General features: G+C 42.2%; 1 pseudogene; it reads right to left on the bottom strand.

The window, feature by feature from the left end:
- Nucleotides 1-7,894: 7,894 nt before the first annotated feature.
- LOC141055806 (uncharacterized) overlaps nt 7,895-26,016 on the bottom strand; it is a 29,708-nt pseudogene continuing 11,586 nt past the window's right edge.

Raw genomic sequence — 26,016 nt, 5'->3', positions numbered from 1 at the left:
TTAGAGTTAGGTGTCATTGAGGAATCGCACAGTGCTTGGTCCAGCCCGATTGTGCTAATTCCTAAACCAGACGGCACTATCCGGTTCTGCAATGACTTCAGGAAACTGAATGCGGTCTCAAAATTTGATGCCTACCCTATGCCCCGGGTCGACGAGTTAATAGATCGGTTAGGAAAAGCCCGGTTATTACGACCCTAGACCTAACAAAGGGGTATTGGCAGATCCCTCTGGCGGAGGCTGCCAGAGAAAAGACGGCATTTGCTACCCCAGAAGGTCTATTTCAGTATGTGCATATGCCGTTTGGACTGCACGGAGCACCGGCGACCTTCCAGAGACTGATGGATCGAGTCCTGAGGCCACATAGGCAGTACGCTTCGGCCTATTTGGATGACATTGTCATTTACAGCTTGGACTGGGAGACTCATCTCCAGAAAGAACAAGCTGTGATTGACGACCTGTGGGAGGCAGGTCTAACCGCAAACCCCAAGAAATGTCATATCGGGCTGGAAGAAGCCCGGTATTTGGGGTATGTAATTGGGAGGGGTGTTGTTAAACCCCAGCTCGATAAGATTCAGGCGGTTCAGGACTGGCCGCAACCTGTCAACAAGAAGCAGGTGCAAGCCTTTCTGGGGATCGCCGGCTATTATCGCCGGTTCATACCCAATTTTGCAGCCATCGCTACCCCCCTGACGGATCTTACAAAAGGGAAAGACTCCGTCATGATTAAATGGAGTTTAGCGGCTGAAGAAGCCTTCCATAGCCTAAAACGGGCACTTTGCTCTCAGCCCGTACTGGTGACTCCGGACTTCCGCAGCGAGTTTGTGGTACAAACGGATGCCTCTGATACCGGTATCGGGGCCGTACTCTCACAAGTGAGGGACGGAGTGGAACACCTAGTCCTCTATCTCAGCAGGAAGCTGAATATACACGAGCAAAGGTATGCAGTTGTAGAAAAAGAGTGCCTCGCCATTAAGTGGGCTCTAGAGGCCCTCAAATATTACCTGGTGGGCAGAAAGTTCAGGCTGATCACTGACCATGCCCCTCTCAAGTGGATGCACTTGAACAAGGAACGGAATAGCCGGGTGACCCGGTGGTTCCTTGCCCTGCAGGCCTACACTTTTACGGTGGAGCACCGCCCAGGGGTACAGATGGGAAATGCAGATGCCCTGTCCCGAGTGCACTGTTTATGTGGGAATAGTGGATGAGGGCAGGTATATCTCGCCCAGATTCCTTTCCTATGTGGCCTAGTCTGGTCAGTATCGCACCTGCTTGCTAATGAATAATGGGAGGTGGATATAAAAGGATGCCAGGTGGTTGTGTGAGTGTCTCAGCCTGGGAACACAGAGAGCTTGTCTGTGTGAGAGACACACGTGAGTGGAAGCAGTGCCCACTGCAACTGTGGTTTGGCTGGACGGGAGAAGCCCGCCAGTTGGTAGTTAGGTTGTCCATTGTTTAGTTAGTGCCGGACAGGCAAGGATTTGTTTTATGTTTTATTTCCTTTTTTGCATTGCTTTCACCGTTAATAAACCTGACCCAGGGTCAGTTTCACCCGAATCCCAGCTCTGCGCCTGAGTTTCATGCTGAACGCACGTGACCTTTGACCCCAGCAAAGCCGATCCTGGAGTGTTTTATCACAATGGCCATTTTCAGTTGTTTACAACCTATAAAATATTTAGAAACTCTGTTGTGTGTAATAATTTGGAACAGTGCATTGTGAGCTTTGAAAAAAAGAACTTACCATTAGGACATTTGTCAAATAAAATGGCATTTATCCTCTAAAGGTTGAGGATTTAACCCCTTCATGACCCAGCCTATTATGACCTTAATGACCTGGCCATTTTTTGCAATTCTGACCAGTGTCCCTTTATGAGGTAATAACTCAGGAACGCTTCAACGGATCCTAGAGATTCTGAGATTGTTTTTCGCGACATATTGGGCTTCGTGTTAGTGGTAAATTTAGGTCGATAATTTTTGCGTTTATTTGTGAAAAAAAATCGGAAATTTGGCGAAAATTTTGCAATTTTTAAATTTTGAATTTTTATAATGTTAAACCAGAGAGTTATGTGACACAAAATAGTTAATAAATAATATTTCCCACATATCCAAACAAAAATCAACAGTGGTAAATTAAAAAAGTTCAGATTTTATTGATAAACAATTTAAAACAGTAAGAGATTACATAAAAAAGACATGATACTGGGTCTCCAACAAAAGGGGATAAGGATAACCAGCAAAAAAGAAACATTTTTCAATTCTCCATATGGTGAATTTAGACCATATTCTTCCTGGAAGAAGCAACTATTGGGAAATGGCGCTGTCGGGCGGCGGGGAGAAGCATACCAGCATCCAGCCTCACTGTACTTGCCTTGCATCCTAGCGGCCAGCAATAGGTAAAAACCTGAACTTTACTTCTTTTAATGAACACGCTACATAATGTTTTTTTGCTGTGCCACAAATTCTAACCAATTTTCTGAGAAAGAATGATAAAATTAAACAAACAAACATGGGACAGAGGCTTTAGTATATTGATTAATATTAATTTTCCTTGGTGTGGTTTCTCTTCTGTAGCCCCTTTTTTTTCCCCCCATTTAGAAAATAGGCCATACATCCCTATAGTGCTGCTGCACTTTGTTTAGCAAATTTTAGCAATATCATTGCAATTGCTGGTGGATTTTTATTTATTTTTGATGGGGGTTTATGGGCACCATGGACTATAGATGCATAATAATATTTTTAAACCGCTAATATTTGCATTCTGCACTATATGGAGAATTGAAAATTTTTTCTTTTTTGCTGGTTATCCTTATCCCCTTTTGTTGGAGACCCAGTATCATGTCTTTTTTATGTAATCTCTTACTGTTTTAAATTGTTTGTCAATAAAATTTGAACTTTTTTCATAATTTACCACTGTCTTCACTTCTTCCATCTTCATGATATATCTCATGATGATTTTTGTTTGGATATACTTATTGAAGTGACCATTGCCGTGTTGATTTAGGATTATGGGTATAACATTTCCCACATGTTTACTTTACATCAGCACAATACTGAAAACATAATATTGTTAAGAAGTTATAAGGGTTAAAATTTGACCAGCAATTTCTCATTTTTACAACAAAATTTACAAAACCATTTTTTTTTTTAGGGACCACCGCACATTTGAAACCACTTTGAGGAGTCTAGATGGCAGAAAATACCCAAAAGTGACACCATTCTAAAAACTGCACCCCTCAAGCTACTCAAAACTACATTCAAGAAGTTTATTAACCCTTCAGGTGCATCACAGGAACTAAAGCAACGTGGAAGGAATAAATGGACATTTTAATTTTTCCAACAAAATTTTTCTTTAAGCCTCATTTTCACATGGGCAAGAGGATAAAATGGATTCTAAAATTTGTTGGGCAATTTCTCCTGAGTACACCAATACCTCATATGTGGTCATAAACCACTGTTTGGTCACAAGTTGGGGCTCGGAAAGGGAAGTAGTGACGTTTTGAAATGCCGACTTGATGGAATGGTCTGGGGGCGTCATGTTACGTTTGCAGAGCCCCTGATGTGCCTAAACAGTAGAAACCTCCCACAAGTGACCCCATTTTGGAAACTAGACCCCCCAAGGAACTTATCTAGATATGTGGTGAGCACTTTGAACCCCCAAGTGCTTCACAGAAGTTTATAACGCAGAGCCGTGAAAATAAAAAAATCATTTTTTTTCCTCAAAAATCATTTTTTTTAGCCCCCAATTTTTTATCTTCCCAAGAGTAGCAGGAGAAATTAGACCCCCAAAGTTGCTGTGCAATTTTTCCTGAGTACGCTGATACCCCGTATGTTGGGGTAAACCACTGTTTGGGCACATGTCAAGGCTCAGAATGGAGGGAGCGCTGTTTGACTTTTTGAACGCAAAATTGGCTGGAATCAATGGTGGCTACATGTCACGTTTGGAGACCCCCTGATGTGCCTAAATAGTGGAAACCCCTCAATTCTAACTTAACCCTAACCCCAACACACCCCTAACCCTAAGCACAACCCTAACCCAAACACACCCCTAACCCTAACTCTAGCCCTAACCACAAGCCTAACCCTAATCCCAACCCTAATTCCAAGCCTAACCTAATCCCAACCCTAATGCCAACCCCAACCCTAATTCCAACCCTAACCCTAATTCTAACCTTAATCCTAATTCTAACCCTAACGGAAAAATAGAAATAAAAATATTTTCTTTTATCATTTTTCCCTACCTATGGTGGCGATAAACAGGGGGGTTATTTACTATTTTTTTTAATTTTGATCACTGTGATAGGGTGGATCAGAAGGCGGGGGTTGTGGAGGGCAGGGGAGGGGGAGCAAATACTGACGGCAGCAGCAGATCGCCGCAGTCAGTTGGTGGCAGGGGCAGTTCGCCCCTGTCAATCGGTGGGGGGGTCGTATCACAGTCTCCAGCCATGGCCGATGATATTGCAGCATCTGCCATGGCTGGATTGTAATATTTCACCAAATTTAATTGGTGAAATATTACAATTGCTCTGATTGGCTGGTAAAAGTCAAACAGCCAATCAGAATGATCGTAGCCACGGGGGGGCTAAGCCACCCCCCTGGGGTGAAGTACAAAGGGTCCTGTATCTGTGTGTCGGGTGTCATTTCAGTGACCCCAGTCAGCCGACCCCGCAGGACTGCAATCTCTCCATGATGCCACATAGACGTCATAGGTTGGATTGGCACCGACTTTCATGACGCCTATGTGGCGTCAAAGGTCAGGAAGGGGTTAAAGCGAGCCTGTCAGCAGGATTTTGCTAAGTAAACTACAGACACTTTTAGATTGCCGCTGTTATACTGATTAAAAATGATACCTGGGGTGAAGAATTCCATCTTGTGTTTCTTGTGTAATCAGTATTAAAAGTTTTCAGTTAATGAGATGTTGGGCTCCGGGGACAGACTGAAGGCAGAGTCTTATTTTCCTGCTCTAGGCCAGAGAAACCAAGGAAAGACCTGCTCACAGGACCTCCCCGAAGCCCAAACATTCTGTCTCTATGATGAGTAACATGTTTGTGCTTTGGGGCGGCCTGTGGACAGGTCTTTCCTTGGTTTCTCTGGCTTAGAGCAGGAAGATAAGACTCTGTATACAGGCTCACCACGGAGCACAGGCATATCATTAGCTGGAAACTTCTAACACTGATTACATAAGAAACACATGATGGATTTCTTCACCCCAGGTATCATTTTAATCAGTTGAACACTGCCAACCTGACAATGTCTTTAGTTTACTTAGCAAAAACCTGATAACAGGTTCGCTTTAAACATTATACTGACTCATTTGCATTGGCCATTTAGCAGAATGAGTGAAAGATAACATTTGCATAATTATTTGGATTGCGGTGTATGTGCAAAATGCCAACCAGCTCTGCCTTAGCTCCATAGGTTCTGAGGCATAATAAACATATAAACAATAGAGAAAAGGGAGCTCAAAGCATATATATTTTACAAGCAAAACAACAAGTTTTGAAATACAGTTATATATAAATGTGGAATACGTAGAGGTCCTATCTCCAATCTAGGGCTCCCCCATTTTTTAGCTAATAAAACCTGTGAGCATCCCTAGATTAGTGAATTTTCTAAATATAATCCAGTATCAAAGCCTTTCAAAAATGTCCCTAATAACTCCCTAAAAGGTCCAACTTAATAGCAGAGTTGGACCCAAACTTCCAGGTTGTGGGAACTCCATATGCAGAGCAGGATCCCACAATCTTCTATGGCTGCTCTTGCAGTGAAAGAGCGCGATCGCGCTCTCTCTACCAATCCTGAGCTGACACATACTTTCTTAAACTGTTAGTGAATGGTAACATCTTACCAGTATTTGAAATTCGAAAACTGCTGAAAATAGACTCATCACCACTGGATTTGTAGATCTCTCACTTTAATTGTAAGAGTGGCATCTGAGGACTATGGGATCTCGCAATCCGGAAGTACGAGACCTTTTCGAGGATATTAGGGACACTTCTAAAAGTTTTGATACTGGATATTTAGAAAATGCACTAATCAACTGCTATATTAAAGAGAAAGGGAAGCCTCAGATTGTGGATAAATACTGTTTAAGGGGAAACTCATCAAAACATCTTGCATTACATAACATAGTTTTGAAGGCTGAAGGAAGACCTTATGTCCATCTAGTTCAGCCTATTTTTAGTGCAGCTGTTCTGCATTGTTGATCCTGGGGAAGGCAAAAACTCACAGAGTAGAAGCCAATTTTCTCCAATGGGAAAAAAATTCCTTCCCCTAAGCTGGGTCAACCATCTACCTATAAGGCTAAGTGCACACGTACCGGAATTCTCGCTGAAATTACCGCGAGAATTCCGGAATTCCATTCCGCGGGAAAATCGCATTTTAAATTCCCGCGATTTTCCCGCGGAAAAGCTAGCATTTTGCAAGCGTATTTAGCTTGCAAAATGCTAGCGTTTTCCAAGCGATCTGTAGCATCGCTGGGAGAACTGATTGACAGGTTGGTCACACTCGTCAAACATAGTGTTTGACAAGTGTGACCAACTTTTTACTACTGAGGCCGCCTATGCAGCATCAGTAGTAAAAGATAGAATGTAAAAAAAAAAATAAAAAATGGTGTTATTCTTACCTTCCGTCGTCCCGCGCATCCGTTCCCAGTAATCCTTTGCGAAAATGCCCACGATGACGTCCATTCTCGCGGGATCTCGATGTCTCGCGGTAATTCGCGATGACGTCGCGCGAATGACCGTGAGACTTCGCGATCCCGCGAGAACGGACGCCATCGCGGTCATTTTCGCAAAGGATTACTGGGAACGGAAGCGTGGAGAGAGGCGGGAAGACTGCGCGGCACGCCGGAAGGTGAGAATAACAATATTTTTTATTTTAAATTCTATTTTTTACAGGGATATGGTACCCAAAGCCCGGAGGACAGTCTCCTCTCCTCCGGACCGTGGGTACCATCCGCAATTGTTCTGCTTACTTTCCGCATGGTGTGCACAGCCACTTGCGGGAGGTAAGCGGAACAATGCATTCCTATGGGTGCGGGATCGCCGCGATTCCGCAAATTAATGAGCATGCTGCGTTTTTTACCGCGAAGCGATTCCGCCGCGGTAAAAACCGCAGCATTAGCACAGCATTGCGGAATCCCATAGGAATGCATGGGATGCTTATTTTTCGCGGCAAAATCGTGCGGTTAAAACCGCCGCGGAAACGTGAAAAAAACGTCACGTGTGAACTCAGCCTAATATTCTGTTATTCGTAACCTTCTATACTGTTACAAGAAAAGCATCCATTCCTTTCTTAAATTCATTCAGTGAGTTGGCCATCACCACTTCCTCAGGAAGAGAATTCCAGAGCCTCACTGCTCTTACCGTGAAGAACCCTCTTCTATGCTGGTGCAGAAATTGTCTTTCCTCCAAAGAGAATGCCCCCTTGTTCTTGTCACAGTCCTTGGTACAAACAGTTCATTGGAGAGATCTCTGTATTGCCCTCTGATATACTTGTACATATATATTAAATCTCCCCTAAGTCTTCTCTTTTCTAGAGTAAATAGACCTAATTTTGATAACCTTTCTGGGTATTGTAGAAACCTGAAAACTTTTGCACAACATACATCCTAATTGTGCATTTTGTGTCTTTTGACACTTTTTTTCCCTTCTGAAATGGGATCAGAGTTTAGTGAATTAGGGAGGAGTTTGGAACATTCCATAGATTCACAGTTTATGCTCAAGTATATGTGATTTTGACTGTATTGTCATTTTTTTACTTGTACTATTTGTTAACCAAATAAGCTTAAAAAAAAAGAAACAAGGAAAAAAAAAAAAGAAAATGGTTCTTTCTCTTAACAATTCTCACCTTAGGAACTGGAGCTGACTTTTGGAGAAAAAACACCTTCAACTTATGGTACATTTTGATGCATTCTCCTGTGTGACTCCAGTGACAACAGGATATTTTAATGATTAAAACATTTGCCAAATTCTAAATGCAAAAATAAATTCTCCACTGTGAGTTTTCTGATGGTCAGCAAGACTTGATTTACCACTTAAACATTTCATATATTCACAACTTGAAAAAGGTTCATTCCCTATGTGGCTTCTTTAGATGCTTAATGAGATCTGATTTCTGAGAATAACATTTTCCACATTTACTGTAACACAAAAAATGGCTTCTCCCCTGTGTGATTTTTTTTTTTTTTTTTTATAGTCAACAAGAGTTGATTCCCTAGTAAAACATTTACCACATTCTGGGCATGAGTATGACTTCTCCCCTGTGTGAGATCTTTGATGTATAACAAGATTTGATTTCTGGTTAAAACATTTCCCACATTCTGAACATGAAAATGGCTTCTCCCTGCATGAATTTTCTGATGTCTAACAAGATTTTATGTCTGAGTAAAATATTTCCTACACTCCGAACATGAAAATAGATTATCAATTGAGTGAATTTTTCGCTAGTTATCAAGATAAATTTTCCCAGTAAAACATTTTTCACATTTTGGGCTTCAAAATGGCTTCTCCAATGTGTGCGTTTTTTGATGGCTATTAAGATGTGACTTCTGAGTAAAACATCTCCCACACTCTGTACATGTATATGGCTTCTCTCCTGTGTGAGTTCTTTGGTGTTCAATAAGATTTGGTTTCTGAATAAAACATTTCCCACATTCTGAACATGAATATGGCTTCTCCCCTGTGTGAATTTTCTGATGTCTAACAAGATCTGATTTCTGAGTAAAACATTTCCCGCACTCGGAACATGAAAATGGTTTCTCCCCAGTGTGAATTTTCTGATGGTTATAAAGGGTTATTTTCCAAGTAAAACATTTTCTACATTCTGGGCATGAAAATGGCTTCTCCCCTGTATGAGAATTTTGATGGATATTAAGATGTGTTTTCTGAGTAAAACATTTCCCACACTCTGAACATGAATATGGCTTCTCTCCTGTGTGAGTTTTTTGGTGTTCAGTAAGATTTGATTTCAGAGTAAAACATTTCCCACATTCTGAACACGAAAATGGCTTTTCCCCTGTGTGAATTTTCTGATGTCTAACAAGATCTGATTTCTGAGTAAAACATTTCCCACAATCTGAACATGAAAATGGATTCTCACCAGAGTGAGTTTTTTGATGGTCAACAAGATTTGATTTCCTGGAGAAGCATTTCCCACATTCTGGACATAAAAACGGTTTCTCCTTTGTATGAGCTGTTTCATGTTCAACATCTCTTCTGTAACTTCTATTTTGCTTAAAATGCTGTGATAAATCAGAACTTTGGACTTGTCTGAAAAGATCAGATGACAGATCTTTCCTAAGAAGGCCTGGAGGTATACCTGAGACAATAGCATGTTCTTCATATGGATCATGTGTGATACTTTGATCATCTGTTTTAAATTCTGAAGATATTAGATGTCCATCTGAACTCCCAGTACAGATATCTGCTAAAAATAAACACACTGTTATTTTTTTTTTTAATAATACCTTAAAAGTAAATTGATTTTTTTTTTTTTTATCATCAAATCAGAATTTAAAATTAGGGAAATAATTATACCAAATCTGTTTTCAAATTTCGGGATGCAACAATTACATTTTCAATCATTTGGACCTCATATTTCTGTCTCCAAGATATCTCTTGAGTAGCACCAGTTCTCTGGAGTGTGCTACATTAAATCTGATTAATCCACAATATAGACACTAGTGACGCTAACCACTATACATGGACTTACTGTGGGGCAGGATAGTCAAGAGGCACGGGGTCAGTAATAAGAGTGCTTGTAACAGACAGAGGGAAAAGACAAAAGCGTAGTCAGGAAACAGTCTGAGGTCAGGGTAACAGGAAGGTAGCAGATCAAAACACAGGGGTGAGTCAAATGGATTTTCAGAAGATAATTCTAACGTTGTCAAGGGAGATCAGGACTGACTATTAATTTCAATAACCACACCATCCCTTAGCAATAAAAAAAATAATTTCCTCTACAAAACCCTTAACCACTTTACTCCACATCGAAGTTTCATTTTTTGCTTTTCCTCCCCTTCTAAGTGTCATCATTTTTGTATTCTTTCGTCACGTACACATAGTTGCATGATGGCTTGGTTTTGTTTTTTTCAAAATAATAAAAGACTTACAAACAGAAAGCTGGTGTGTACAGGTGCAAACTAAGAGTAGCCATCTCTTTACATAACTAACACAAAGTTGCACTCTGTAGTGCAATATAGAATGTACAGTAAAACATGAAATATGAAATGTGAATTGCATTACTGCTCTAGATAATAATGCATGCCCAGCAGCCAACCGCAAGGCGATCTCCTATTGCTTGGGACCTATCCTAGGCTGAAGACTGCATTTACAAGGGTAGATAGGAGCTTGCTGCAATTAAGTTTGCACCTGTCCACACAATTTTTCTGTTCAGAAGTCTTTTGTTATTTGGAAAAAAAACAAGCCAATGACAATAAGTCTATTGTTATTTGTATATTGGCACTCTGACCGAGCACTCCACCCATCAGCCTCTGGCAGTTTTAATTGCTGCAGGATCCTATCTACCCATATAAAAGCAGGCTCCATTTTTTCTTACTATATAGGGTAGTAATGAAATTCAAATTTCATATATTTCACGTTTACATGCTATGGAATTACAGAGTGCTACTTTGTTATTTTGTATAGAGATGGCTACACTTAGTTTGCACCGGTACACAGTTTTCCATTTGGAAGTGACTGTCAGTCTTTTGTTACTTATATATAGACTGTCTGACTGAGCACTACAGCCATCAGCCCGTGGGAGTTTTAATACACCTATCCATACAGTATAACTGCAGGCCTCAGCCAAGGAGAGGATTCACATTATATAGGTGCACAGCAACTGAAGATCGCCTTCTTGATGGCTTCTGAGCACGCATGAATTGGCCAAATTATGTGCTAAGAATCTCCATTCTTTCATGTTATCTAGAGCAGTAATGCAATTCAAATTTCATGTTTAGGGTCATTCCATGGTAACTTACGTTACATTTACAAGCCAAAAACTGAGTTAATAATGGCTACAGACTGTTCTTTGAAGGCAGGCACAAAAATGAATGAATGTATAGTGTACATTAATCTATTCTCAATAGATTTCAACACAGTTTGATTTTTCAAGAATAAAAATTAAATACAAAAATACAGTGTTATTACTTGGTAACTTACGTTACAACACAATGTAGTAACTTACGTTACAAAGCTGATGGTAATTTACGTTACAATACCATTACTTCATATGAGAAGTAAACTTATTGTAACGTAAGTTACTAACTGTGCTGTAACGTAAGTTACCATGGAATGACCTTTACATGCTATTGCGCTACAGAGTGCAACGTCGTTATGCTTGTTTTTTTTCCTGGAAAAACTTCCAAACGTGGTGAACTTGGGGGAAAAAATGCAATTCTGACAAGGTTTTTTTTTTGTTTTGTTTTTAAGATGCAAAAACAAATGTACAGTACATTCCGTGGAAAAAATTACTCTAAATTATGATTGCCTAGGCCAATACGATTACAGTGATACCACATTTGTATAGATTATTCTTCTATTTAAGTGGAGACTTTTTTTGTTAATTTTTTTTAAATATATTTTTTCGGGAAGGGTTTAGGCCACCATATTCCAAAACCCATAAAATCTTAGTTTATTGAGCTGGGTGAGGGCTTTTCTTTGTGTGTAACGAGCTGTCGATTATATTGACATCCTTTTGGCTATATAGGAGGTTTTGATCTGGGGTTTTTTTTGCATTTTTTAGGGAGGAGTAACCCAACAAAAAAAAAGTCTGGCATTTTGATTTCTCTTTCTTGTTACAGCATTTACTGATTGGTTTAATTAATTTTATATTTTGAGCTTTGACGTCGATGAGGACTTTGGTAACCTATCAGCAACCTGCAATCGTGTCACATGGTGCCGATGGGAGCCGGAAAGCAGAGCAGCATCTTGTGCCTTAGATGCTACTGTCAGAAACTGACAGCCGTGTTTGAAAGGATAACAGCCACCTCTGTTAGAGACAGACGCCAGATATTTACAGGGGTTGCCCAGGACTTTAACATTGATGGCCTGGTCCTTAGGATACGTAACCAATATCTGATCTATGGGGGTTCAACATCTGGCACCCTCGTTGATCCAATGTTCTTGTTGTCGGCTGGAACTGCTTAGTTGAGGAGCTGCATGGCCCAGCTCTGCAGACAGAAAGGTGGCAGATATGCAATATCCAGCCATGGCCACTATACAGTTGATGGCCCTGTGCAGCTCTGCATCTAAGCAGTGCCAGCCATTGCCAACACAAGGAACAGCTGATCGACAGGGGTCCTGGTGTTGCACCCCCACCAATCAGACATTGATCACACATCCTAAAGAAAGACTAGCAAAGTTAAAGTACCAGGACCACACCTTTAATATATTCGGTATCTGCCCCTTGTGGAGGAAGCTCACCCGCGGCATACATGATCAGCCCCGTAATCACATTCACGTACATTGCGTTAAGGGTTTAACAATGCAGGAGTATTTTTATTTCTCTTCATCAATGACAAATGACACTTCCCCAAGTCTCTGCTCATGTGGCTTACATCAAATGAATAATTATAACCTTTTTTGTCCCCAAGTTTAAAAACCATTGTTTCCGGGCTGAAAGTCAAAGCGTCATGGTGTGCTACAGTCACCGCTCTCAGTGCTGTGAGCAATGACTGTACCCGTAACCCGTACCGGCACACACATGAAAGTCGATAACTCCCGGGATAAATAAAGATAATTTTCTCAGGAGTGACGCACTTTCAGTAAGGCATCTGTGCACCTTCCTAAAGCTATTAACCCTACGCTTGTACATTAACAAAGTTATGTGACCTGACAGGTTCCCTTTAAATTGCAGACCTGGAGGTCTTGATCTTTTGGAATACCCTGAATTGAACAGATACAGGTAAGTGTCAGCTCGGTTATACATACAGCATTGAATTTATGAGGCTCAGGTCCTGAGCCTGCTGTACATACTAGATTCTCACATGGGCGCACTTGTCTGTCACATATCGGAAAAAGATATAGCCTCTTCTTAAATCCATGAAAAAGTCTATAAACACAAACAGTATTTCTTCACAGGTTCCCAAGACATTTCTTTTAAGTTATTGTTCTGTATAATTCTTAAAATTCATGTTATAAAATAATTTCCCTCTTAATCTCAACACCCAGAATGTCTTTGATGTTAACTCAGGGCTAAAAGGAGACTGGAAAGGAATTTGGCATGTGCATAGATGCTGAAACATAAAACATCTAACACATAGAAGACTGCTCCATTTCTCAATCGGATAAAGACTTAAAAACCAAGGAGCCAATTTGTAACCAGGAGTTTTTAAGTATGAGCTGTTCTGCTCTGCCCTTAAACACATTGATGCCGTGTGACACATAGTAAGTGTCACGACTTAGCTGTCAGGTGATCTAGGACCAGGGGCTCATTCCCTGTCCCCAACACTGGGGCCCCCTAGCTTGCACTATTTCCTGGGATACTTCTGAAGGTGAAGATGCCAGGGCCGCCACCTGTGCCTTATCTCCTGAATCAGACCTTGGTCTGTTCCCTTCCCCCACCCAGGGAAGAGGGGAGCTGAGTGGGCAACACAACCAAGGGTAAATGAAAACACCAAGCATACAAATATTCACACATATAACAGAGGACTGCACTGGGGAGTATGAGGAGGGAAGGGAATTACCACACTTGTAAACCCACACAACAGTCACTGATAACTCCTCCAGACTCCTCATGAAAACATCTCTCCTTCAAGCCATGCTGCTAGCTCTGACATGGGTTTGAATCTGGACTATAAAGGGAATGGGACTGACCAACCGAGCTCAGCTGAGAGCTCAGACTCCCAGAGCTCCCAACATGGCCGATTAATCTCTGTTCTGCCAAAAGAAATAAACCTCCTTCATTTTAATTGATAAGTGCTTCTTTTCAGCGCAGGAGTAGGAGCAATCAAACGCTGCGGTTTTCTGGCTGCTTTCTGTCGCAATAACCCTGTGACAGTAAGGTTTTAATAGTAGATAGATTAGGCCTGTTCTGAAGGGTACACCTTTTCGTGGTGGGATGACTTTTATGCTTTTTTTTTATCAAAATAGCGTAAACCCTATGTTTTTTTACATGTACTAATAATCTTTACTTGTGCATATATTAGCTTTGTTTGGTTTTTTTTTTTGGGAGGTTTTATAGATATTGAAATGTAAAACTTCTAAGGGTATGTGCACACGTTGCGGATTCCTGTGCGGAATCTGCAGGAGGCTGGGAAGACTCAATCTGCAATAGGCAAGCAGCTTGTTCTGATGAAATCAACTGTGGGAACAGTAATAAGAAAATGGAAGACATACAAGACCACTGAATCTTCCTCGATCTGGGGCTCCACGCATGATCTCATCCCGTGGGGACAAAATGATCACAAGAACGGTGAGCAAAAATCCCAGAACCACACGGGGGACCTAGTGAATGACCTGCATAGAGCTGGGACCACCGTAACAAAGGCTACCATCAGTAACACACTACTCCGCCAGGGACTCAGATCTTGCAGTGCCAGACGTGTCCCCCTGCTTAAGTCAGTACATGTCCGGGCCGGTCTGAAGCTTGCTAGAGAGTATTTAGATTATACAGAAGAGTATTGTGAGAATGTCATATGATCTGATGAAACCAAAGTAGAACTGTTTGGTAGAAACAAAGCGCGTCGTGTTTAGAGGAGACAGAATGCTGGGTTGCATCCAAAGAATACCATACCTACTGTGAAGCATTAGGGGTGGCAACATCATGCCTTGGGGCTGTTTCTCTGCAACGGGACCAGGACGACTGATCCGTGTACATTAAAGAATAAATGGGGCCATGTATTGTGAGGTTTTGAGTGCAAACCTCCTTCCATCAGCAAAGCCATTGAAGATGAAACTTGGATGGGTCTTTCAGCATGATAATGATCCCAAACACACCGCCAGGGCAATGAAGGAGTGGCTTCGTAAGAAGCATATGAAGGTCCTGGAGTGGCCTAGCCACTCTCCAGATCTCAACCCCATAGAAAACCTTTGGAGGGATTTGAAAGTCCGTGTTGCCCAGCAACAAGCCCAAAACATCACTGCTCTAGTAAATGAGCAGAATATCTGTTACTGGATGGAGCTGTGGGAAACACATACAGCAACTCAGTTCATTCTTTACATACAGATAATTATTGGCCGTGTGTATTTAGTCCTGTCTGTTACCTGGTGATGTGAGGGGCTGGGGAACCTCCATCATGACGTCCTTGTACAGATCTTTGTGTCCTTCTAAATACTCCCACTCCTCCATGGAGAAATAGACGGCAACATCCTGACACCTTATAGGAACCTGACACATACAATGATACCGTCATCCCCCGATCCCTTCATAGCGTTACTGTATAATGTCCCAGCATTCCCAGCAGTGTCACCTCTCCAGTCAGCAGCTCAATCATCTTGTAGGTGAGTTCTAGGATCTTCTGGTCATTGATGTCTTCATGTATCAGGGGGTGAGGTGGAGACCCTGTTATTGGGCTCAGGGGTCTTCTCCATCCCTCAGACACAGGGGCCTGACAGCGCTCACTAGAGGTCTTCTTCACTACTGTGTAATCCTGGTTATGGAGAGACACATTAATAAATCTCACTACAGACATTTCCAGAGTCCTCACCTCTCCAGTTCTGTCCATCTGTTATTCCCATAGATAAGAATGAAGTAATGTGACATCATCAGGATCTCTCACCTCTCCAGTAAGCCGGAAGAGGATCTCTAGGGTGACGTGTAATATCCTCTCCGCCATCTTGTCCCTGTCTCTGTTTCTATCCATCCTTGACAGAAGAAATTCACAGAAAGGATTCAATACTGTAAGGACCTGAATAGGAAGGAGATTATAAAATTACTGGAGATAGAGAAGTAAGATATCCATTGGTTAGCAAAAAATAAATCTTTTTTTTTCTATATGAAATGTCCTATTTAAGTGCAAAAAGTAATACATCTTACCCATAAAAGTACCATTTTATTTGTATAGCAATACAAATACAAGGAAAACTGATCAACATGTCATACAGTATTTAAAATGGGATCAATGAAAATATCAGCCCATCACGCAGCTCCATTGACGCAAAAGCGTTGGAAAATATGAATATAAACTATGCAATTCTGGTATCATAGTAACTGTGCTTCCCTGGAGAGTCATGCCGACAAGTCACTTTTATCACAATGAAATTATTAAAATCAAAACTCAAAAAGCAATGATGGAATTACTTTTTTCTTCCACCATTTAACCGTACTTTGAATTTTTTTCCTGTTACCCAAAACATTTTATGGTAAAATTAATTGCGTCATTTAATAATAAAATTCATTTCTCAAAAAAACCAAGCCCTCGTACGACTGTATGGATGGAGAAATAAAAGTGTTATGGGTTCCTGGAATAAGAGGAGGAAAATACAAAAGAACAAAAACAATAAATGTCCCGGTCTTTCGGTTCGAACAGACCAATAGAATTAGGATCCGCTGTGTTCCTGTTTCTAAAGGAAGCAGAGGTCCCCTCCATTGATTCGTATGGGGTCCATCATATAGGTTTTTTAGAATAAAAGAAGTTCACAGGGATCCTGTTCAGCAGCCGCAGACTACTAATATGGCCTCTGCAAAATGATTTGCTCATCTCAAGACTATAGTGATATGGCACAGCGAGAGCGCTTGTAAGGAAAGCACATTATTTTTTAGGTTCCATCCTAGAAAGTGTGTACAGTGAACACTCAACACAAAGACATAAATATTGACTACAACATGGTACGACCCGGACATATTTGAGATGGACTGTGACGAACTGGAAGTTGTAAAGAGATACAACCTACTTAGATCAATGATCACTCAAGATGCAGCAAAAACACCAGAAGTCAATAGGAGAATAGCTATGGGCAGATCAACAATGAAGTCACTGGACAAGGTCTTCAAACTGAGGAACATTTCAGCGGCGACAAAGACATGTCTCTTAGTTTGGTATGTTCTGTGGTAACATAAATGCGAAACCTGGAAGATAAGGAAACAAGACAAAGATCAATAAATGATCTAGATAAGGGAAGTGAAAGTAAACTAATCCAATTTCTAGATGATGCAAAGCTAGAAGGGATAGCTAAAGCCCCCGTTACACACTGCGATATCGCTAGCAATATCACTGTAACGTCACTGATTTTGTGATGTAGCAGCGATATTGCTAGCGATACCGCTATGTGTGATACTTACCTCCGACCGGCTCCCCCGCTGCTCATCGCTGGTTGCGCGAGAACGTCCTGGACCATTTCTCGTCTGGCGCTTCCTGTGGCGCCGACGAGCGCCGCGTGGACGCGGGCGGGAGGACGTCTGGATCGCCGCGTCCAACAGGTAAGTAGCGACCACCGACCCCTGCTATGTCGCTGGTGAGATCTGCCTATGTGGCAGCTAACTAGCGACCACTTAGCGCTGCACCAGCGATCCATATCGTTGTCGGGATCGCTGGTGCATCGCTAAGTGTAATGGTACCCTAACACTAGAGAAGACAGAGAGAGGATTCAGAAGTACCGTGTCTAGATAAGATTGAACAATGGGTGGAAACTAACATAATGGTATTTAACAGGCAGAAAAGCAAGATTCTACATCTGGGCAAGAAAACCAAAAATTACATCTACAGAATGGGAGAAATAAAACTAAGCAACAGCACATGTGAAAAACACTTGGGTGTACTAATAGATCACAGACTGCACATGAGTCAACAGTGTGATTCAGCAGCAAAAAAGGCAAACAGTTCTGGGTTGTATCAAGAGAAGCATAGAGTCTAGATCACGTGAAGCAATTATCCCCCTCTACTTCTCCTTGGTCAGGCTTTATCTGAAATACTGTGTCCAGTTCTGAGCACATTTTAAAAGAGACATTGAAAAACTGGAGCAAGTTCAGAGAAGAGCTATAGGGATGGTGAGCAGACAGGAAAGTATGTCCTATAAGGATCGGTTAAAGGCTCTGGGAATGTTTAGCTTGCAAAAAAGAAGGCTAAGAGGAGACTTGGTAGCTGTCTACAAATATCTGAAGGGATGTCACAGTGTAGAGGGATCATCAGTATTCCACATGGAAACACAAAAAGTTATCTTTCAATGGAAGTCTTCAACAGAGGCTGGACTGACATCTGTCTGAGATGGTTTAGTGAATCCTACAGTGAGCAGGGTTTGGACACGTTGACCCTGGAGGTCCCTTCCAACTCTAACATTAAAAAAAAGAGAAGAATTGACGCTATAACGATAATGTAAAATATGATGTAAGATTCCCCTGATTATCACATTGCAGAATCTTCTATTCGCATACTGAACACTGCTATGTCAGTGGTGTGGGTTTGACCCCCCTTCCTTTCCCCCTCTTGTTAGCCTGCCAGCAGCTTGTAACACTCTCACACACACTGCAGATGTAACCCACTCCTCCCCCCCAGCCTCTGCACACTCATTGTAATATGAAACTCCAGTGTGAGCTGCTTCCCGCCTCACAGCAGGGGGTCCCTTTGTCTCCAAAATGTGCAGCTACTCTCATAGACAATGAGAATCTAATCACTTGGTCATAGAACGCCGCCAGATTATGATAGAGAAATGAAAATGACATATTGGGACGTGCTCTGATCGGGCTTCACTACAGTGGTTCTGTCAGGAACACCGCACTGAACTTGCTCACTGAGCCAGTGCGCGTGTCCTGAGTAACGCGAACAGTGCTCAAAGATACCTGTGGAGCGGGCAGCAGCCGAGTAGATGCGTACTTCAGAGCCGCAGGACCTGAAGCACGTGACTGCTAGGGGCGTGGCCTAAACTCCACAGAGCTAGGAGCTGCAAGATAACTCCTAGCAGGGTAACTGCGAGACAAAGTTACCAGGGGGCATAGACAGGGAGAATCGTCAAGACATAGCCAGTGAGTCACACACAGAGATAGCTGCAAGGTACAAGAGGGATGAGCAGAGAGTAGTCAGGTCACAGGCAATGAGTCATACACAAAGATAATTACGCAGTACAAAATCAACAGGCAAACTCACAACGGGAAACAGAACCGGGTCAGAACCATATAAACAAGCTATAGCAACAAACAGGCACACAGGGGTCAGCACACTAGGCCAAAGGCAAAAGTATAACTGGCAGGGATTGAAGCTTCCTAGGGGTTTAAGAAGCTCTCCCAGAACCAGAAAGAGACCACAATAGTTAACCCCAGTTGTGCAGGTCAAAACCTGCACTGAGCTCCAGACATTAACCCCAGGTGTGCAGCTCAAAAACCTGCACTGGGATCATGACAGGTTCTTTCTAAATTCTAGCACCAACAGAAGCAGAGAAATGGATTTCTCCTGAACAGAGCGGAATAGACAGCTAGTGTTTGATGTCATCAGAAAGCTAATTTCAATATAAGATGAATGATGGGTCTGCCGATATTCTGCTAGGTTCTCAAGCCCAGATACGGTGGTTATAAGTTTTCAGAACCCAAATCTGTACTTTGAGAAAGGGAAGGACTGTCACAAGCCAGCCCCCTTAGTGATGTCTCAAGCCCAAAGGTATAAGGTATTTTCCCATACTCCCCAGTCATTCAAGCTTGGGATGCCGCGGCAATAGGATCTCAAATGCATGATGATGTCTGGTTCCTCCCCCAGCATGGTTTTGCCTAAGATGACCTAAGCATAATGTGAGTTGTATTCCTTCTCTTAATCCCCTTTTATTTGTAATTGTATTGTACACATTTTAATTGTCTCCCATTGTAAAATCTTTTTATATCTCTGTAAACACTGCCTACCTTTTGGAGTAAATATAAAGTTTATTAGTTCCGCCTCCTTGCTCTGTGACGAATTCACGTGCCTATAAGCTAATTACGCTACTAATTTGGGTTTGCTTCTAACTCCTATTTTTTAAATATTAATAAGAAAAATCTGAAGCTGGTGGCAGCGAAGTGTTTTCTGGCTAGGTGGGTAGTGTTGGCAGTGACTGAGCCGTTTTTATAAGCTAATTGTGTGGCTGCGACCAAAGCATTTATAATTCTCTCACTGCAAGCGGGCCTAATAGCCATTGCACAACAAGTAGCCCGTCCTGTGTCTAATTATCCTAGGTGCAGTTCTCCGACTGACCTGAGGGTAAGGGGGGGGGGGGGGGGCGGTGAGCTGCGAGTTACAAAGTGGAACTGAAAGTGGGATAGACATAAATCCCGGCAGCTTGTGATACCGTGTGGCAGCGGCGGGATAACTAAGATAAGCCCCCCTGCACATGTGATAGCCGTGTGCGGCCAAGCCACACCCCTAATCGTGACAGACGCCATAAACATGTCAATAATAGAAAAAAAATCCAATGGATCCAGCTTCCAAAATAAGTGCAAAATTTATTTCAAAGATTATTAAAAACAGAGATCACCGGACAGGCTATACAGATTCAAACAGGCAACGCATTTCGAACAACAAGTGTTCTTTATCAAAGCTTACATTAGCTACATTAGTCCGATATCCTTAGGAGAGGTGAGCACACACTGAAGGGAAGCACAACTCTCATCATCCTTCAGAATATACTGTACCAATTTATGTATTCTGATGGATGATGGGGGTTGTAGCCATATTTGGTGTAAATAGGGAGGGATTGTAATGTGGCCAAAGTGTTTATTGCAATTGTGACTACTACCTCCCTCATTTTTCAGAATACACCCATGTATACAGTACATGGGTGTATTCCTAATGATGAGGGGGGATGGTAGTTAAAATATATGGTACTCCAGACACTGTACTGTCATTTACAGATCCCCCATAACAGTGCGTCATCTGCAGATCCCCCCATAAGTTTGTAACCTGCAGATTCCCCATAACAATGCGTCACCACAGATCCCCCATAACAGTGCATCATCATAGATCCCCATAACAGTGCGTCACCTGCAGATTCCCCATAACAGTGTATCATCCGCAGATCCCCCCATAAGTGTGTACTCTGCAGATGCCCATAACAGTGCATCACCACATATCCCCCATAACAGTGCATCACCACATATCCCCCATAACAGTGCACCACATATCCCCCATAAGTGTGTCATCCACAGAATCCCCCATAATTGTGTACCCTGTAGATCCCCATAACAGTGCATCACCACATATCCCCCATAACAGTGCGTCACCACAGATTCCCCATAACAGTGCATCACCAGATCCCCATAACAGTGTGTCATCCGCAGATCCCCCATAACAGTGCATCACCAGATCCCCCATAACAGTGTGTCATCCGCAGATCCCCCATAAGTGTGTACCCTGTAGATTCCAATAACAGTGCGTCACCACATATCCACCATAACAGTGTGTCATCTGCAGGTCCCCCATAACAGTTCGTCACCACAGATCCCCATAACAGTGTGTCATCCGCAGATCCCCCATAAGTGTGTACCATGCAGCTCCCCCATAACAGTGCATCACCACATATCCCCCATAACAGTGCATCACCACATATCCCCCATAACAGTGCATCACCACATATCCCCATAACAGTGCGTCACCACATATCCCCATAACAGTGCATCACCACAGATCCCCCATAACAGTGCATCACCACATATCCCCCATAACAGTGCATCACCACATATCCCCCATAACAGTGTGTCATCTGCAGATCCCCCATAAGTGTGTACCATGCAGCTCGCCCATAACAGTGCATCAGCAGAAAGAAAAATGGACATGAATTAGGCCATATTGGGAATATGGATGAAGTCCCTCCAACAGGACTGTTGATGCAAAGGGTGCCAAAACCGTAACGGTAAAAACTGCACGACATGAAAAAACACTACACAGTTGTGTTGTCCTGCTGTGCCGATAGCATGAAACTGCCACCAATGTTGATTTTGAAAAGAATGAACATGCCCAAAGACGCTATCCCACGAGAAGCTGTGCCCGTTCACGAGAAAGGATGGATGGATGGATGAGAACGGCATGAGATTGTGGGATGACAAACTGTGGTCCAAACATCCTGGAGGGCTTCTAAAAAAAACATCCCTGTTAGTGCTAGACCAGTTCAGAGCACATATTAGTGAAAACACAAAAAAGGTGTTTAACCCCTTCACCCCCAAGGGTGGTTTGCACGTTCATGACCGGGCCAATTTTTACAATTCTGACCACTGTCCCTTTATGAGGTAATAACTCTGGAACGCTTCCTTGGATCCCGGTGATTCTGACATTGTTTTCTCGTGACATATTGTACTTCATGTTAGTGGCAAAATTTCATTCAAATAGCTTGCGTTTATTTGTGAAAAAAACGGAAATTTGGCAAATTTTGAAAATTTCGCAATTTTCCAACTTTGAATTTTTATGCCCTTAAATCACAGAGATACGGCACACAAAAAACTTGATAAGTAACATTTCCCACATGTTTACTTTACATCAGCACAATTTTGGAACCAAATTTTTTTTTTTGTTAGGAAGTTATAAGGGTTAAATTTGACCAGCAATTTCTCATTTTTGCAACATCATTTTATTTTTACGGACCACATCACATTTGAAGCCACTTTGAGGGGTCTATATGATAGAAAATACCCAAAAGTGACACCATTCTAAAAACTGCACCCCTTAAGGTGCTCAAAACCACATTCAAGAAGTTTATTAACCCTTTAGGTGCGTCACAGGAATTTTTTGAATACTTAAAAAAAAAAAAAAATGAACATTTAACTTTTTTTGCACAAAAAAAATACTTCAGGTTCAATTTTTTTTATTTTACCAAGGGTAACAGGAGAAATTGGACGGCAAAAGTTATTGTGCAATTTGTCCTGAGTACGCTGATACCTGATATGTGGGGGGGAACCACTGTTTCGGTGCATGGCAGAGCTCAGAATGGAAGGAGCGCCGTTTGACTTTTTCAATGCAAAATTGGCTGGAATTCAGATTGAACGCCATGTCACGTTTGGAGAGCCCCTGATGTACCAAAACAGTGGAAACCCCCCACAAATGACACCATTTTGCAAACTAGACCCCCTAAGGAACTTATCTAGATATGTGGTGAGAACTTTGAACCCACAAGGGATTCACAGAAGTTTATAACGTACAGCGGTACAATGAAAAAATCATTTTTTTCCACAAAAATGATCTTTTCACCCCCAATTTTTATTTTCCCAAGGGTAACAGAACCCTAAAAGTTATTGTGCAATTTGTCCTGAGTACGCTGATACCCCACATGTGGGGGTAAACCACTATTTGGGCGCATGGCAGAGCTCGGAAGGGAAGCAGCGCCATTTGACGTTTTTGGCTGGAATTGAGATCGGACACCATGTCGCGTTTGGAAAGCCCCTGATGTACCAAAACAGTAGAAACCCCCCACAAATGACACCATTTTGGAAACTAGACCCCCCAAGGAACTTATCTAGATGTATGGTGAGTACTTTGAACCCCCCAGTGCTTCACAGAAATTTATAACGCCCGGGCGTGAAAATAAAAAATTCGTATTTTTTTCACAAACATGATCTTTTAGTCACCAATTTTTTTATTTTCCCAAGGGTACCAGGAGAAATTGGACCCCAAAAGTTGTTGTCCAATTTGTCCTGAGTACGCTCATCCCCCATATGTGGGAGAAAACTACTGTATGGGCACATGTCGGGGCTCGGAAGGGAAGTAGTGACGTTTTTGAATGCAGACTTTGATGGAATGGTCTGCGGGTGTCATGTTGCCTTTGGAGAGCCCCTAATGTACCTAAACAGTGGAAACTCCCCAAAAGTGACCCCATTTTGGAAACGAGACCCCCTAAGGAACTTATCTAGATGTGTGGTGAGCACTTTGAACCCCCAAGGGCTTCACAGAAGTTTATAATGGCCGGGCATGAAAATAAAAAATAATTAAAAATAAATTTGGAAAATAAATAGTGGAAAATAATTTTTTTCCACAAAAATGATATTTTTGCCCCCAATTTTTTATTTTCCTAAGGGTAACAGGAGAAATTGGACCCCAAAAGTTGTTTTGCAATATGTCCTGAGTAGGCTGATACCCTACATGTGGGGGTAAAACACTGTTTGGGCGCATGGCAGAGCTTGGAGGGGAAGGAGCACCATTTGACTTTTTCAACTCAGAATTGGCTGGAATTGAGATCAGATGCCATGTTGCATTTGGAGAGCCCCTGATGTGCCCAAACAGTGGAAACCCCCCCAATTCTAACGCCAACCCTAACCCCAACACACCCCTAACCCTAATCTCAGCATTAACCCTAGCCCTAACGGGAAAATGGAAATAAATACATTTTCTTTTAATTTTATTATTTTTCCCTAACTAAGGGGGTGATAACGGGGGGTTTGATTTACTATTTATGGCGGTTTTTATGTTTGGCGGCTGTCGCACGCTAAAAGACGCTTTTTTTTTTGTAAAAATAGTTTTTGCATCACCACATATTGAGAGCTATAATTTTTCCGTATTTTGACCCACCGAGTCATGTGAGGTCTTATTTTTTGTGGGACGAGTTGACGTTTTTATTGGTACCATTTTCAGGCACGTGACATTTTTTGATCGCTTTTTATTCCGATTTTTGGGACGCTGAATGAACAAAAACCAGCGTTTCATGAATTTTTTTTTTGGGGGGGGTGCGTTTACACCGTTCCGCGTGCGGTAAAATTGATAAAGCGGTTTTATTCTTCGGGTCAGTACGGTTACAGCGATACCTCATTTATGTCGTTTTTTTATGTTTTGTCGGTTTTATGCAATGAAAACTATTTTATATAAAAAATAATTATTTTTGCATCGCTTTATTCTGCTGTATGGCGGCTCGTTTTTGCGGGACAAGCTGACGTTTTCAGCTGTACCATGGATATTTATATGCGTCTCTTTGATCGCGCGTTATTGCACTTTTTGTTTGGCGGTATGATAATAAATCATTATTTTTGGCTTTGTTTTTTATTTTTTAAGGGGTTCGCTAAAGGGGTTAACTAATGGGACAGTTTTATAGGGCAGGTCGTAACGGACGCGGCGATACCCAGTATGTGTACTTTTATTGTTTTTTTTTTTATTTCCAAAAAATGAATTTATTGGGGAATATTTTTTTTCTTTTTCTAATTTATTTGGCAATTTTTTTTAAATTATTTTAACACTATTTTTTTTTACTGTATTACATAGTCCCAGGTGGGACATCACTGTCCTGTGACAGATCAGCAATCTGTCACAGGCAGTGCTGCAGACTTCCTCATGCCTGCGCTTTGCAGGCAGTGAGGAAGTCAGCTCCCTACAGGCCCCCGTCGCCATCTTGGATCCGGGGGCCTGTAGGGAAAGAGACCCCCGCAGCAGCGCTGCACATTGCGCTGCCATGGGGGGCTCAGGGAAGCACGGAGGGAGCCCCCTCCCTGCTGATGCTTCCCTTTAACCCCCGGTACACCGCGATCATGTTTGATCGCGGTGTGCAAGGGGTTAATGTGTCGGGGGCGGTCCGTGACCGCCCATGACACATTGTGCCGGGTGTCAGCTATGATAATTAGCTGACACGTGGGCGCCGCTGGTCGCGGTAGACATACTATCCCGTCCATGGGCATAGGAGCCCGGGTCCCATGGACGGGATAGTACGTCTCATGTCAGAAAGGGGTTAAAGAAGTGAAGATCCATCTCGCCGTAATTCCAGGGGGACTTACCAGCCAGCTGCAACCTCTCGATGTTTCTATAAACAAGCCATATAAAGTCTACATGCGAGAAGAGTGGAATAAATGGATGGCTCCTGGCCATCATGACCTGACACCAACTGGACACATGAAGAGGCCCACTATCACTCAAGTATGTGAATGAGTGAAAACATCATGGCAATCAGTAAAGGATGAAACGGTTAGACGGTCATTCATAAAGTGTGGAATTAGCAATGCCTTAGATGGCACCGAAGATTGTTTGCTTTATAAGGTCAGTGGAGAAAGTGACACGAATGACTGTGAGGACCTGAGCTTCCTAGACTCTGACAGCAGTGATGAGGAATTCCTGGGATTCCCTGACTAGAAGATTGTGGTGCCTGAGGATTAAAGTTTCTCCTCACTGTTTAGCCAGAATATGCTTTTTGCTGTTACTTACGGTACATGGGACTGTTC

The sequence above is a fragment of the Dendrobates tinctorius genome, unplaced genomic scaffold (genome assembly GCF_039654945.1).
Source record: "Dendrobates tinctorius isolate UK_male_01 unplaced genomic scaffold, ASM3965494v1 ptg000192l, whole genome shotgun sequence".
In the NCBI taxonomy this organism is placed as follows: domain Eukaryota; kingdom Metazoa; phylum Chordata; class Amphibia; order Anura; family Dendrobatidae; genus Dendrobates; species Dendrobates tinctorius.
Note: the sequence above shows the minus strand (reverse complement) of the source record. Positions and strands in the feature narration are given on the sequence as shown.